This window comes from Mus musculus, chromosome 13 (assembly GCF_000001635.26).
Source record: "Mus musculus strain C57BL/6J chromosome 13, GRCm38.p6 C57BL/6J".
In the NCBI taxonomy this organism is placed as follows: domain Eukaryota; kingdom Metazoa; phylum Chordata; class Mammalia; order Rodentia; family Muridae; genus Mus; species Mus musculus.
The window spans coordinates 72,663,454-72,677,327 of record NC_000079.6 but is presented as its reverse complement, the minus strand read 5'-3'; the positions used below and the strand labels follow the sequence as shown (position 1 = coordinate 72,677,327).

Sequence of the window (13,874 nt, the reverse complement as noted above, 5' to 3'; positions counted from 1 at the left end):
TATTATTATTATTATTATTATTATTATTATTATTTATTATACTGAAGAGGATACTGAAGCACAGAAAGACTAAGGACACACCTTGGCCTGCTAAGATGTTAGAATAAAGCTGCTTTCTCTACACAACACAAGGAAACATGTAGTTAATAACAGTAGTTAATGCACTAAACATATCCCCTTATCTCAAGAAATTCTGAGATTTCAAGTTCCCATGACAAGAGAAAATTAAAGTCCCAAGAAAATTTTAAAATGATATACATGTAAAAATTCCTCTTAGGAGAATCAGCCTTGTACCATGGGTTTTGATCATTGAGCAGAGTTTGATCTAAGCATAAAAAAAAACAAAAACAAAAAAAAAAAAACCCACAGTTAGATGTCACTGATATGTCAGCAGGAAAAGTTTGTCAGAGGAGCCCTGGAGGAGAACAAGCAAGATCATCTTCACATGCCAAGAGACTGAATGGCATCCTGCATTGCATATCATACTCAAACGTGACCGGGCACAGGTAGTGATGTCTTACCAGGAGGGCTGATGAAGACTCTTCTGAAGATGTATGCACCTTAGACATCAAGTGTGGCTTCTCTGAAATATAGAACTTTGCAGGTAAGTTAAGAATCTCAAGAGGGGCCTTGTGGTGGTTTAAATGAGAAATGCCTCCCATAATCTCAGGCATTTGAACCTTTAGTTCCCAGTTGGTGGTTCTGTTTGGGGAGGTTTGAGTGGTACAGCCTTGCTTCGGGAGGTATGTCACTGCAGGCAGGCACTGAGAATAGAAATTTCACATACTTCTAATTGTCTTTCTGCTTAGTGGATGTGGTTCAAGGTGTAAGCTCAAAGCATCTTGCTTCTGCTGCCAGGCCTGACATCTGTTGCCGTGCAATCCCTGCTGCTATGGACTCCAACGTTCTGAAACTGTAAGCAAAAATAAAATTTCTTCTGTAAATTGCCTTGGTCATGGTGTCTTATGAGAGCAACATAAAAGCAATTATGGGCTCTAAATCTAAGTCAGCAAAGGGCTCAGGGAAGGAGGTGAGGTATGAAGACTGAATCGGAGGTAAAAGTGAGACATCCTCATGTCAAGAATTTCGAAGAGAACACTGTTCCTCATACTCTGGAACAAAACAATAAACCCAACTGGCCTTGGTCCTCAGCCCTGTCAGGCAGGGCTATTGTTTGAATCTGCTCCAGGAAGCCCAGAAAGAGGATAAGCCTGGATCCCAGACTTCTTATACCTGCTCATCCTCAGAAACCTTCGCATCTTCTTTGCATGACACAGACTCTAACAAACATTCCTCACCTTCTACATTGTGTCTACAGTGCTTGTGGTGGTTTGAATATGCTTAGCCCAGGGAGTAGCACTATTCAGAGGTGTGCCCTTGTTGGAGTAGGTATGACCTTGTGGGAGGAAGTGTGTCACTGTTGGGGCAGGCTTTGAGGTCTCCTATGCTTAAGGTCCTCCCAGTGTGAAGTCTCCTTCTGTTGACTTCAGATGTAGAACTCTCAGCTCCTCCTGCACCATGCCTCCCTAGGCACTGCCATGCTTCCAACCATAATAATAATGGGTTGAACCTCTGAACCTAAATGTTGTCCTTCATAAGAGTTACCGTAGTTATGGTGAATATTCACAGCAGTGAAACCCTAGGACACTGCTGTATGCTCACTAGTTCAGTTCATGTCCTCATGAGCCACCAATAAACACAGGCTCAATCCTGCTTCTCACGGGGCCCACAGAAATTTGACAGAGGCTCTTTTGTGGCTTAAAACTCAGAACACTGTTCTATAGTGTGGTTATTCTTTCATGTATTTATTCTTTTTTCTTTTTTTTCAGATAAGCGCTGAGCCTCATCTGCCCTCCTGGACACTCAGAACAGAGTGACAGGCTGGCAAAGGCACTTCCTGCTGCTCAGAACCAGGGCATGGATGGGACAACAAAGCTCACTTTCAAGATGAACACAGGTCTCAAGTCTTCCCTGTCAAAATGTGTAAATCTCAGAAACATGCCTTATTGAGGGAGAAAAGCTGTTTTTACACGTGGTGATCTGCTGAACTTCAGAAGTTTAGAACGGGGCGTGGCTCCTGAGCCCAGGATTTGTGAATGAAATCTGGAGTGGAGATTCTCTCTTATGTGTATCCACAGCCACTCTGATCTTCCGAACATATGCCCCTGCTGCAGGCTCCAGCAGCTACAAGGCCCAGAAAAATCTTTATTCCTGTTTCAATGGCCACCATGGGGTGAGATGGAGAACAGGACCTTGTCCCCACATCAGCAGGTAGACAGTTTGAACTGGGCCATAAGATGCCAGGTCCTGTGGCCATTAGGGAGGAGAGATGAGTCTACCTATACATCTCAATGGGCCCCAGCATCATCCTGTCTGAAAGGCAAAAGATGCCCACTTCTGAGGTAAGTGGAAATGTTTCTAGAGGGTCACAGGATCATGCCAGATGGGTCTGTAAGGGAGCCCAGAATGGGTCCTGGGAAACCTCTTTATTCCTCTTACATGTCTCTAAGTCATGGTTCTCTCTCCAGAGACCAAGCTATGGACTGCATGTTGTTGAAGTCATGACTCCATGCCCAGGTAGAGGCACTGGGACATGGTAGAGGTGTCAGGAACTGGAGCCTGGTGCGAGCTCTTAGACCTCTGTGGACTCTGAAAGAGACTGTGGGTCTCTCTTCTCTCCCTTATTCTCCCCATTGTTTCCTGACGAGAGAGTTAACTGTTTGAATCTTCTGTGTATTCGGGACACAAGGTGCAACCCCATGGGCCTAAAGAAGTAAGGCCAATAGATCTGTGTCACACCCTCCCAAACTGAGAGCTGGAAGAAAACTTTTCTCTTTACAAGCTGGTGATCTTTAGTGACTTTCTTAGAAAAGTGCACAGTGCCAACTTCTCAGACTGCTGAAGATGTTCACCACCTTTCCTTTCTAACCAGGCTGTTACCATGGAAGTCTTCAAGTATGCCTCCTCTCTAGCCATACTTGGACCCTCAAACAGCATATTCTTGCTTTAAGAGGGGTTCAGCCACTGAGCAACCAAACTTTGCAGCCTCCTGACTGCATGCCATTCAGGGAACTGGGATGTTCATCAGGGCCTGTCAAGGCTCTCCAGACTGAGACAGCCATTGAGGTCAGCTGAGGGGCACACAGCTGCCAGGGGTCTCCCAAGACAGTGCTCAGTGTACTACCCCTATAGCAGGGTTTTATGTATAGCTGGCATATACAGGGACTTGGGAGTCTAGCTCTCTGTCCTTGTTAAAGCCAACTACAACCCCTAGCATCATCTGGCATCTAGACAGAGCCTGGCTTTAGAATCAGCAGAGTTCTGAAGCAAGGCATCCCAGACTGGGGAGCTGAGGCCCAGCTGTGGGGTCCTTGTAGATGAGGTACACAGGCACCCCTTTGGGGACCATACTTGGCACTCAGCCGTGAGGGCCGTTCCACCCCATTGCCTACCGAAGCAGTGAAAATAATAATAATTTCTGGGACTTTCAGATTCAGCCTTCCAAAGTACTTTTCCAGGGACACACTCTGAAAGAACACCATAGAAAATATGGTCTTGGTGACACAAAGCTTCAGACAGCCTCCTGATTTAGGGGGCGAGACTGCTAAGGAGTTTCTGGGAGTATTTTTGGTTGTTATTGCTGAAATATCAGAAATATAATATCTGCCTTTGAGCTGGACCTCAGTCACTGGCACTTAGAATTCTACATGAGCTTGGCTCTGTTTGTGTCTGTCTTGAGGACTGAGGGAGTTTAAAGTGAGTGTCTGAGCCATATGCCTTGCTGTGCAGGGTCTATTCTGTAGGTGGCATCAACACTATGCTTTATGTCATTTTTACAAAGCAAAAGAGACAACATTCTAGAAGGATACCCATGAATGAGTACTGGGAGCTTATGGTGGTTGTTCCTGAATGAGTATACAGTCTCCCCATTAGAACATGTAGTCAGTCAAACCTGCCACTAGGAATGGAGCCTTTGTCAAGCACCTACTATGTGCCTGATACATACTAGACTCTGAGAAAGAGAAAGAGACAGAGGTTCTGTCCTCCCCTGCTCATAGATTCTGCAGCAGGCATAGTGCATTGTACAGAGGTGCATGCAGTCTCCCAGTAATTTTTCCACCCCAGCAGGGGATTCATGTGCACAGACCTCTCTGGTATGGCATGCTCTGGACCTTATGGAAATCTTGCCCAGAAGAATAGAAGTTCTCCTTTCCCACTAAAATCCTGAATGCCCAAGTGTGCTTCAGATATTGTCCATGAAGCTGCAGAATGTAAGCTACAAGATCAACATCTTCCCTGAGAACAGCCACAGGTCAACAATCTGACATTCTAGTAATGTACCCATAAACTGGGAGGTCTCAGACTAATATAGATCCAAGCTCTCCTATTCAACCAAGACCCCTGAGGGCTCAGGCTCAAACAGAATCTAAGCCCTTACCACCTTTCACCAATGTTCCTGGAAGTTCAGGGGTGAAGAAACAAAGAGTAATGTGGTTTTATTTCCAGGAAACAGAGAAGGATGTGCTCATGTGACCAGCATCCCTGCCTGGGAGAGAGGCAGCATTCTCACAGGTCCAGATGGGCAGATGGCACAGGGACCTGGTGTGCTCTGCAGGGTAGGGGACATGCTCTTTTCCCCCAGATGGTCCTCCAGAGGGTTCCTGAAGCCAGGGTAACTAATGGCTGGCGGATGAATCTCTGAGGCGTCTGTTTAGAGTGCGCTGACGCTTCATTGAAGACCTGCCAGGGCCTGATGACAGTTATACTATATCTTACGGGGAAGGAGACAGGACGATGTGCTAGATTAATACTTTGCCTTTTTAATCTATTAATCTACCACCTTTGGGACATGATTTTAAATCCACTCCGGAGCAAAGTGACTGAAAATCATTTTAGTCTGACAGCTTTAAAAGATCACAAGCGAAAGACGTTAAGAAGGTCTCAACCCATTGATACCCAACAAGGGCAGCTATTTGGGATTTGCCTCGCCCTGGTGATAGCTCTCACTACTCCCAGTGAGAGGACCTGAGGCAAGCATCACACACCAACAGGAAAACGCCCTAACATATGGAGTTGGAGGGAGTGAGGTCTGCATTGCAGGGGTGCCTGGCTACATTTATCACTGGTGGAACCGGAGGCCCTCAGAGTCGCTAGAGAGAATCACTTCAGTGTCACAGACAGCAGCAAGGAGTGGGGGTCCTGATGACAGAATCCTCAAAGTGTGCAGCTGACAGGCCTGGAGTTCATTTGTCCAAAAGCTTAGAATTGGGCATCACAGAAGCAAATGTATTTGTATTTTCAAAGCACGTCATTAGGTCCTGATGTTGCTGGTGCATCTGTCACTGAGCCGTGACCAGTGCGAGAGCTATTGACAAGGCTTGGCATTCATCTCGTTTGTGATAACCCAGGTCCAGAAATTGGATATGCAGCTTAAGGGTCCTTACAGCCCAGAGAAGAGTGGGCGGGTAGCTTAGAGGCCACTCAACTGTGCCACTGTGTCCTCCTAGCCAGCTCTCCATAGTTAGAGTGTAAACAGACCCTTAGGGAGGGAGAGGACCCCAGCATGCTTGGAAAAAGGATCCAGAGTTTAAGATCCTCTAATTATTAGGTTAAAATGCATACATGGTAGCCTGGGGTTCGGGTGTGGAAACTGAAGCCAATCTGCTTCTGAGACCAGAGTCTCAGGGGAGGTGCTGAAGACTGTCCTGATGCCCTAAGGGTTTCAAGAGGGTCTGGCAGTTCATTAGTGTGCTTGCACCTAACTATCTGCCCCTCCTGCCCTCTGGTATCACTTCCCTCCCAAACCTACTTTCTCCAAATCTTTTACGGAAGCGACCCTGGAGCAATAGATAAGAGCGTTTAAAGCAAGGATATAGAAATACAGAGCATTGTTATCAAACTATGCTGTCAGAAACAAATAAAAACATTGTTAGAACTGACTTGTGGTTGAAGGAGCATATAGGAGGTTGGAATGGGTAGGGGTGGGTATTCATCTGTAGCAATCAAGGAAGAGCAGGTAAGATCCAGAGCCCAGAAAAAAAAATACATGATATGATGAAAATAGGTAAGAAGGAATTATCACAAGAAAAGGCTAAGCCATGGAATACTCTGGGTTAGCCAGCCAGGAATCTCAGTCCTTCTGTAGGGGCCTCAGGCAGTGCTGAGCTTGGATCTTTAGTTTTGCAAAGTGGGTCCAGTGCCTTTCTCCTTCTCTTCCTGCAAGTCTCCCTGAAAAGAAGCCCATGGTTGCTGATCATGTCTCCCATCCTGGACGTTCCCCTAATTAGTTTGCTCTATTAGTTAGAAGAGAACTATTCAGCCTCTGAATCATCACCCTACTGTAAGGTCCTCCAGTTACAGATTTGGAAACAAGAAGCCACAGGAAAACAGCTGGATGGAAAACACCTGGAGTCCCTCTGATGTAGGCTTGGAAACTTTCTGTGCTCCTATGATCTCTATGCATGACCCCTGACATCCCCTCAGAGGGGTCCATAGGCAGGGAGATATGGAGACTCCAAACTCTAATGATTTTATCCACCTTTGCCTACATTTCAGGTGGTTGGCCTTTCTCCTGCCCCTGGCATTTCTCTCCTGCAGGCAGCCACTCCAGTGTGGTCCTGTGTTTTCACATATTATACTATTGAGGACTTCTCTGGCCTGGTAGGTGAGGGCCTACATCTTTCCACATGTCTCCTTCTCACCCGGAGTACTTCTTCTCCTTCTGTTTAGAAAACCAACTCTCTGGTGACCTACACTTCAAGGAGATGCCCCTCTGTGAGGCAGCTGTCTATGCGACCCCATGTGAACCAAGAGTTCTAGAAGGCCTCTCAGGACAAGGCTCCATGGGCCTTGCCTGACCTCAAGGGCTCTAGCTCTGTGACTTTTAATGAGTCATTTTAGGGGATTCTGAAGGGGCTCCCCATGCATCCAATGCAACTTGTCACTCCTAATGATGCTCATGGAGGCACAGGACCAAGGCTCAAGCTTTCCCTAGGAGGCCCTGACACTGCTTCCTCACCCCATCTTCTCATTAACATCAGGTCTCTGATTACTCATGGACAGACCTTACCTTTGGGTCCCCATCATGCAGTAAGACCCATGTGAAGATGCATCCACAAGCATACTTCCCTGCTTTCTAAGTCCAAGTACTTTTCTCAAGTCCAGCCTGTGAAGACCTTGAAGGAGTTATCAAAGCGAATCCCCAAAGTCCCAATTCAAGGGAACAGAAACACACTCTTCAGGACTGAGAGCCTTGGCCCTGGATTTCCCCTGAGAATCCATATTCTCCAGTCTGCCCCCACTTAAGGCAACTCATCGCACCCCTCATTCTGAAATATCAGAAGTTTTGGTGTCTCCTTCCCTCTGTTCTCTGCACTACAGACCTTCCCTCCTATAGTCTCAAAAGCTCCACTATCAGCTACCGCACCTCTGGAGGTGGTCAGGGTCTCTACAGGATCTAAATGGCTGTTTCCAACAGTCCTGCCTACAGCACATTCTGGTCATATACTTTCTCCTCTGGAACTTAGCTTTGAACTGTCCCCACCAGGCTCCTACAATTTCAGGAATGGTGGAATGATTTTGAAATTGACAAACAAGGCTACCAGCGAAGTAAAAAGCATCATCCATAAAACTGTAAATCTAAGTACATAATAAAATAGCCAGAAACACCTCTCAGTATGTAACTGTATGTGCACAATTATGACTGTGGATAGACGGTGATGGAGACATGGACTTAAACATACCCATGTTGTGCTCCAGGCATCCCCAGGCTATGTCATTCCAACGCTGACCTCTCATGTGTCTCCATCTCCCTAATTCCTCTTTTCTTCACTTTCACAGGGATACCTGTCCTTGAACTCAGGATCAGGGGCTGCAAAACAGACACCTCATTTCAAGGTTCCCCACTCGTTTGCTTGTGCCAAGGAAAGGGTTCCAGGTGAGATACCCACATAGCTTGGCGGTTGGATTGTGAGTGTTTCATGGGGGCTGCCATCAAGTCCTTCAGAGTCAAACATTCTGAATATCTTGCTACGGGCAGCAATTCTTCAAGTACATGTGATACTATGGTCACACCATCATCACTGTGGAGCCAAATGGATGCCCAGTTCCTTGAAATCAGTCTCAAAGCCAACAAGTAAGGACCCTTCTAAGCTCCTGTTTTTAGAAATAAATATTTTTTTCAATTCTTTGAGAGTTTTATGTAAAGTATTTGTTATACCTAACCTCAATTCTTCCCATATATGTTCCACCGCTATAAACCCCTTAGAGGGCCCTCTTTTTTTTTTAAACCCACAGACTTCGGTAGTGAATGTGCTACTGTTGTTTTGCTAAGTGTACATAATATTAGATTGTCCTCTTCTGTACCCATGGATTAGTGCAGCTCTCGGGGCTTATCAGAGAAGTGTCTTTCTTCTGTGTGCAGAATTTAATACAGAAGCTTTCTACATTCTTGACACACATCCCAACCCCACCCCCATTGTGTGAGAATCCAGGCATGTAAAGGCAATTTGTGGTTTTCTGGGAAAATTCTATTTTGTTCTTTACCCATTGTTTTCCTAATATTTTGGTTGTTTTTTTTTCATGACTGACAACATCTACATAAATTAAAATTCTGGGTCATTAAATTGATAAAAATTGTTATCTGTCCCAGTTGGCTATTGGCTTTGTTTAAGACAACTTCTGGTGGAAGGCACACAAATATTTGCATACTGTTAGGTTTGTAACTTGTTTGTTGTTTTCGTTTTGTTTGCACCTTTCTTTGGGTCTGTCTTGGAAGATTTTCCCAAGATAGCATAAGGAGGAATATGTGTGTTTCCTCATAGAGTCAGGCTTCACTATTTAAGTGATTAATCAACTAATTAATTTTAGATGCAGACTTCAGATCCATCTCAAGTTTGTTCTGTTATTTCAAGTGAGATGAGTCAATTTTTGTTGTTTCAAAAACCAATACTGATTTCTCATGATATTATTTGCCTCTGCCCAAACAGCCTAAGATGGATCCTGTGATGGTGGGTCTTCACTATTAGTTTGACTGGACTTGGAAACCCCACCCCAAGAAGACACACCTCTGAGTGTCTGTGAGGGCAACTTCCAGAGAGGTGTAAATGATGAGAAGCTATTTATAGCAGAATGTATTAGGGCATACAGTTTGAGAGAGTTAGATTCTATGACCATTAAGGCACATGACATCAGGTAAGCAGTCATGGTGTTAGAGCAGTAGCTGAGAGATTACCTCCTTATCCACAGGTAGAAGGCAGAGAGAGAGAGAGAGAGAGAGAGAGAGAGAGAGAGAGAGAGAGAGAGAGAGAGAGAGAGACTAATTATTGATGACATGTGCTTTTTAAACCTCAGAGCATGCTCCCCATGGTGATGCGGCTTACAACAAGGACACACTCCCTAATCCTTCCCAAACCATGCCACCAAGCATTCAAACATATGAGAGTCTTTGGCATTGTCATTCAAATCACCACACTGGGGGTTCTCCTTTTTGTTTGTTTGAGGCAGGGTCAGTTCCCAACTGTTCTGTCCTAGAACTTGCAGCCTCTGCTCTCTAAGTGCTTGAATTATAAGCATGTGTCTGACATTGATCCAGGATGTTCTTCCATGATTGACTTTCAGTGAAACGCACTTAGGGTATGTTACCTATTCATGTCTAGGGCAGTCCAGGGAAGAGTGCGATTCCCTCCACCTCCACTACTCCCACAACCACAACTCCTCTCTCTCTCTCCTCAATCCCTGTCTCATCCCAGCTTCCACTCTTTGTTGGTATCTGCATTGAACTTGTGTGAAATTTATGCTAACTCAGTGAGACTTAGACTAGTTACCACAGACATCTTCCCGTCCAAGATCAACAAAGACTTTTAGTGTGCAGCAGGCCACTAAGGAACCCTTGGGAAGTCTGTTAAAGTTTCTCACATAGATTCTCTTTTTGGACAGTGCATCAAGGTCCCTGGGAATGCTGTTTTCTGTTGATACTTTCTAAGATTTGTTGTGACCACACGAGAAGGCAGTGACTTTGTATGTGAGCTTTGTAGCCCACTACAAGTCCCTTAAGGCACATTTTCTTTGTTTACACAGCTTCTTTAGACATCAGGGTCCTGTGGGTAAGCAGAATAAATGTTGCTTCTTTTTCCTTCCACTCCAAACATACAGGGATGGTGTATGAAGAGTCTTGTGTTTACATGCATGGCCACCCATCAAAGCAAGCAAAGAGAAACCTTAAGCCTAGAATTTGGACAGAGTCTGTAGCAGGTAGAGCCAAGACAAATGACTATAATAGATCACTGAACCACAAAGCACAGCACAGGCCTTGGTTGTGCAAAATTCACCTTGTGCTCAGGAACGGAAAGCTGCCCACCTCATTATGGGATAACCTCTGGGCCTCTATGAGGACACAGCCACTAACCTGGCCTGTGATTGCTCTAGAATGAGGAACTACATCAGTGTCAACTGAGTCCCTACCCCAACCCCAAAGGGTGGCTATGGGATTCCCTGCAGCTAGGGTTGATCAGCCCAAGCCCTATTCTGCAGCAGAGGGATACATGAAGAAGCATCTCCCTACCCCAATACATACAAGATGCTGCCACATACAGTCCTCTTTCTGTCCTCAGGAGACCTACTAGACTTTTTCAGGCATCTGTGCTGTATAGTTCTCCAGGGCTGATGACTCTCCCTCCCTTTCACTCTGGCTCACTTTCACCATACAGACCAGGAACCAAGAATTTCCTGTTACCCTTACTGCAGCTGAGTTCTTACATCATCACCCAGAGGGCAGACACAGCAGGGGCTGTGAGGATTAGCTTGCCCATGGTGCTAGCCCTGGCTCCCAGGGCCCTATTGTGCTAGAGAAGGAGGCTAAGACTCTTCTAGAATGCCTGCAAGCATATCCAGGGAAGATGGTCCACTCAGAGACTACCTGGGTTCTATGTCAGAGGTCACCAGCTGCTGGTGAGCAGGTGCTGTGTTGAAGTGATGACCAGCCTCAGGCTGGGCTGCTGTGGGGCACTGCACAGGACAGCAGATGTAAGGCAAAGGTCCAGAGGCCCCCAAGTACCCACTGAGGAGGAAAATGAGCACTAACAGCACACACCTGGTCCAAAGAAAAGCACCTGGCCTCAGTCCCCCCAAAAATGTGAAGCAGCCACCCCTCCAACAGCTGTTTTGGGCCCGCTCTTCCCTTGTGTCTCTACTGAATGTCTCTTCAAGTCCTGAAGCCTGGTCCTTTTATACAGGATGCTGGCAGGGACCAGCACAGGACCTTGGTGAACTGAGAACACAACTGGTTGGTGAAATCCCTAGAGAAAATCTGTCTATGTCTCAACTGCCTCCTCAGCAGGCCTGTACCTCTGTGAGATCTGGCCGACCACTGCTATAGAACACACACGCACTACATACAGAGGTGAGGAAGCAGATACACTACTCGGCATTCAAAGCACTTCTCTTGTATCATCAGAGGATGTGAAGGAAAGTCTTTTTAAAAGTAGAAAACCTTTGAGACTAGCTGTAAGAGGGAAAGTACACTCATCTTCAGAATCTAGCATGTCTGTCTCCTGAAAGTGAAGTGGGTTCATGTATACCTTAAGCAAAACCCCAAAGCTCTCCTGGCTTCCTCTGCTGAATTCACCCTTACAGAGCAACTGAGTTCCCTACCCCCACCCAGCGCCCTGTTGAGCTAACAGTGACAGGGAGGTAACTTCCTTCAGCATCACATGAATGGCTCCACCTTGTTGCTCACCTGGAGGCTAACATTTCTGTCCCAGACTGACGCAGAGGTAGCCTTCCTGACTCAGCCCAAACTTTTGTCCCTGGAGAGCTCATCTTGACAAGGTGCCATCTTACATCACTGCTTCTCAGCTCTGGTTCAGGGACTGAGCCAGCTGGTGTCATGGACATTGACTACTTGAGCAAATGCTTCCCTAGACCTTGGCACTGCCCTTGCCTGGCCATCTCTCTCTTCCCCACTGTCCTTCCTTGACTAGTCTTGCTGCAGATTGCTATAACACAGTTCTCCCACTTACCAGTGAATGACACAGGAATGGCTCACAAGGCCTGAAGGTCAGATCTGGGAAATACTGGTACCAGATCCAAATGTGGCTCCGTGACCTGAGAGATGGCAGTGCACCTCGATAGTACTGCTTCTTACACCACCTACCTTCTCCCCACTTGACCTTTGTGTATGGGTCCCTCATTCCAGGTCATGGTCCCTTCCTTTAGTCTTCTTGCATGGCTTCCTTCTCTGCTCGAAAAAGATGTCACCCACCACCCATGGCAAGTCTGTAAGGTACTTCTACCTAGCTGGCTTCCACTGAGCACTAAATCAGCAAGTCACCTGACCAATAAATAACCCATACTCACAGATCCCAGGTGGAGATGTTCTGGTCATTGAATCTAGTACCAGAGACCCACAGTGCTGTCCTGGTGACACTGTTAACTTCCTGCTTCTGTATAATCTTCAAAGGGGGAGTTTACAATCTCACCCTCAAATGTTCTTCTTATCTGTAACCTTCTCTATGTCCCCAGTCACTCTGCTGTTGTTTAGTGTCTCCCAAACCCCCGTGAGACAACCCACATGTCCTGGTCTGCAGCCTCAGGAACCCCAAGCCTCAACAATGCCATTGACACATTATGGGAGAGAAAAACATCCATGGAGGAGATATTAAACACTTAGAGAAAGCCTGGTACAAGATAGTGCTGTCATATTTAGAATGAACATGTCCAGAGCATTCAAGCAGCAATCTGTCACTACTCTGTAGTGAATAAAGAACCATGAAAGTTTAGGGATGTCTCAACGGGCAAAGCACATACTACAAAAGCACAAGGACCTGAGTGTGGATCCACAGCACCCATGCAAATTCTGGACAGGCACACATGGCATCCCACCTACATCCCACTGCTCAAGAACAGAGGCAAGGCATTCCCCTGGCAAACTGGCTATCCAGGCCTAGACCAATCACTGATTTCTGGGACCTACTAAAGGACCCTGTCTTAATCCATAAAGTTGAGCACTGGGGGGAAACAGAGGTAGGGAGTATTCCTGTGAGTCTGGTCTACACAAAGGGTTCTAGATCAGTCAGGGCAACATAGTGAGAGCCTTTTCAATAAAAGAATAAAATGTTGAGCAATTTTGGAAGATGTTCAGTGTCAAACTCTGACCTCCCCATGCATGCATACATATGTACATAATCATACATATACACACAAATGGGCACATACATACATGTATGCACACCATACACATACATGCACATAACACATATGGGCAATACACACACACATGCACACCACACATACATGCACATACATAAATATAGGTACATACACACATGGATGCATACCACAAACATACATGCACATACATACACATGCACACCACACACATATATACACATGGGCATATACACAAAGGCATGCACACTACACACATACATGCACATGCACTCATGTACATGCATGCATATAACGTATATACATGCATATACACACACATTGGTACATACACACATGTAAGTACATCACACATATATATGCTCATACACATACATGGGTACACACACACATATATACACCATACACATATATCATATATGCACATACACACACATGGGCACTTACACACAGACTTGCACACACACACACACAGACATTGGCACATGCACGTGCACACACACATACACACATACACACATGGGCACTTACACACAAACATTCATATACAAAGATTAAATAAAATGAAAGACCATGGAAGGCAGAAAGGTGAGAAGAGAGCTCCTGGAACCTATTTGAGCACATGATTCTGAAGTTGAGGATCCACTTCTAGCTTCAGTGTCATTTGCAAGTTTAAAATAACGAAATGTTTTTAAAAATCCATATATATT

General features: G+C 45.7%; 1 long non-coding RNA gene across 1 annotated transcript; it reads right to left on the bottom strand.

Moving 5' to 3' along the window:
* Nucleotides 1-773: 773 nt before the first annotated feature.
* On the bottom strand, nucleotides 774-7,861 carry Gm41001. The gene is made up of 2 exons (XR_873668.1): nucleotides 7,743-7,861; nucleotides 774-913 (listed from the first exon to the last, which is right to left on the bottom strand). It is a non-coding gene; the product is annotated as a predicted gene, 41001 (long non-coding RNA).
* Nucleotides 7,862-13,874: the final 6,013 nt, after the last annotated feature.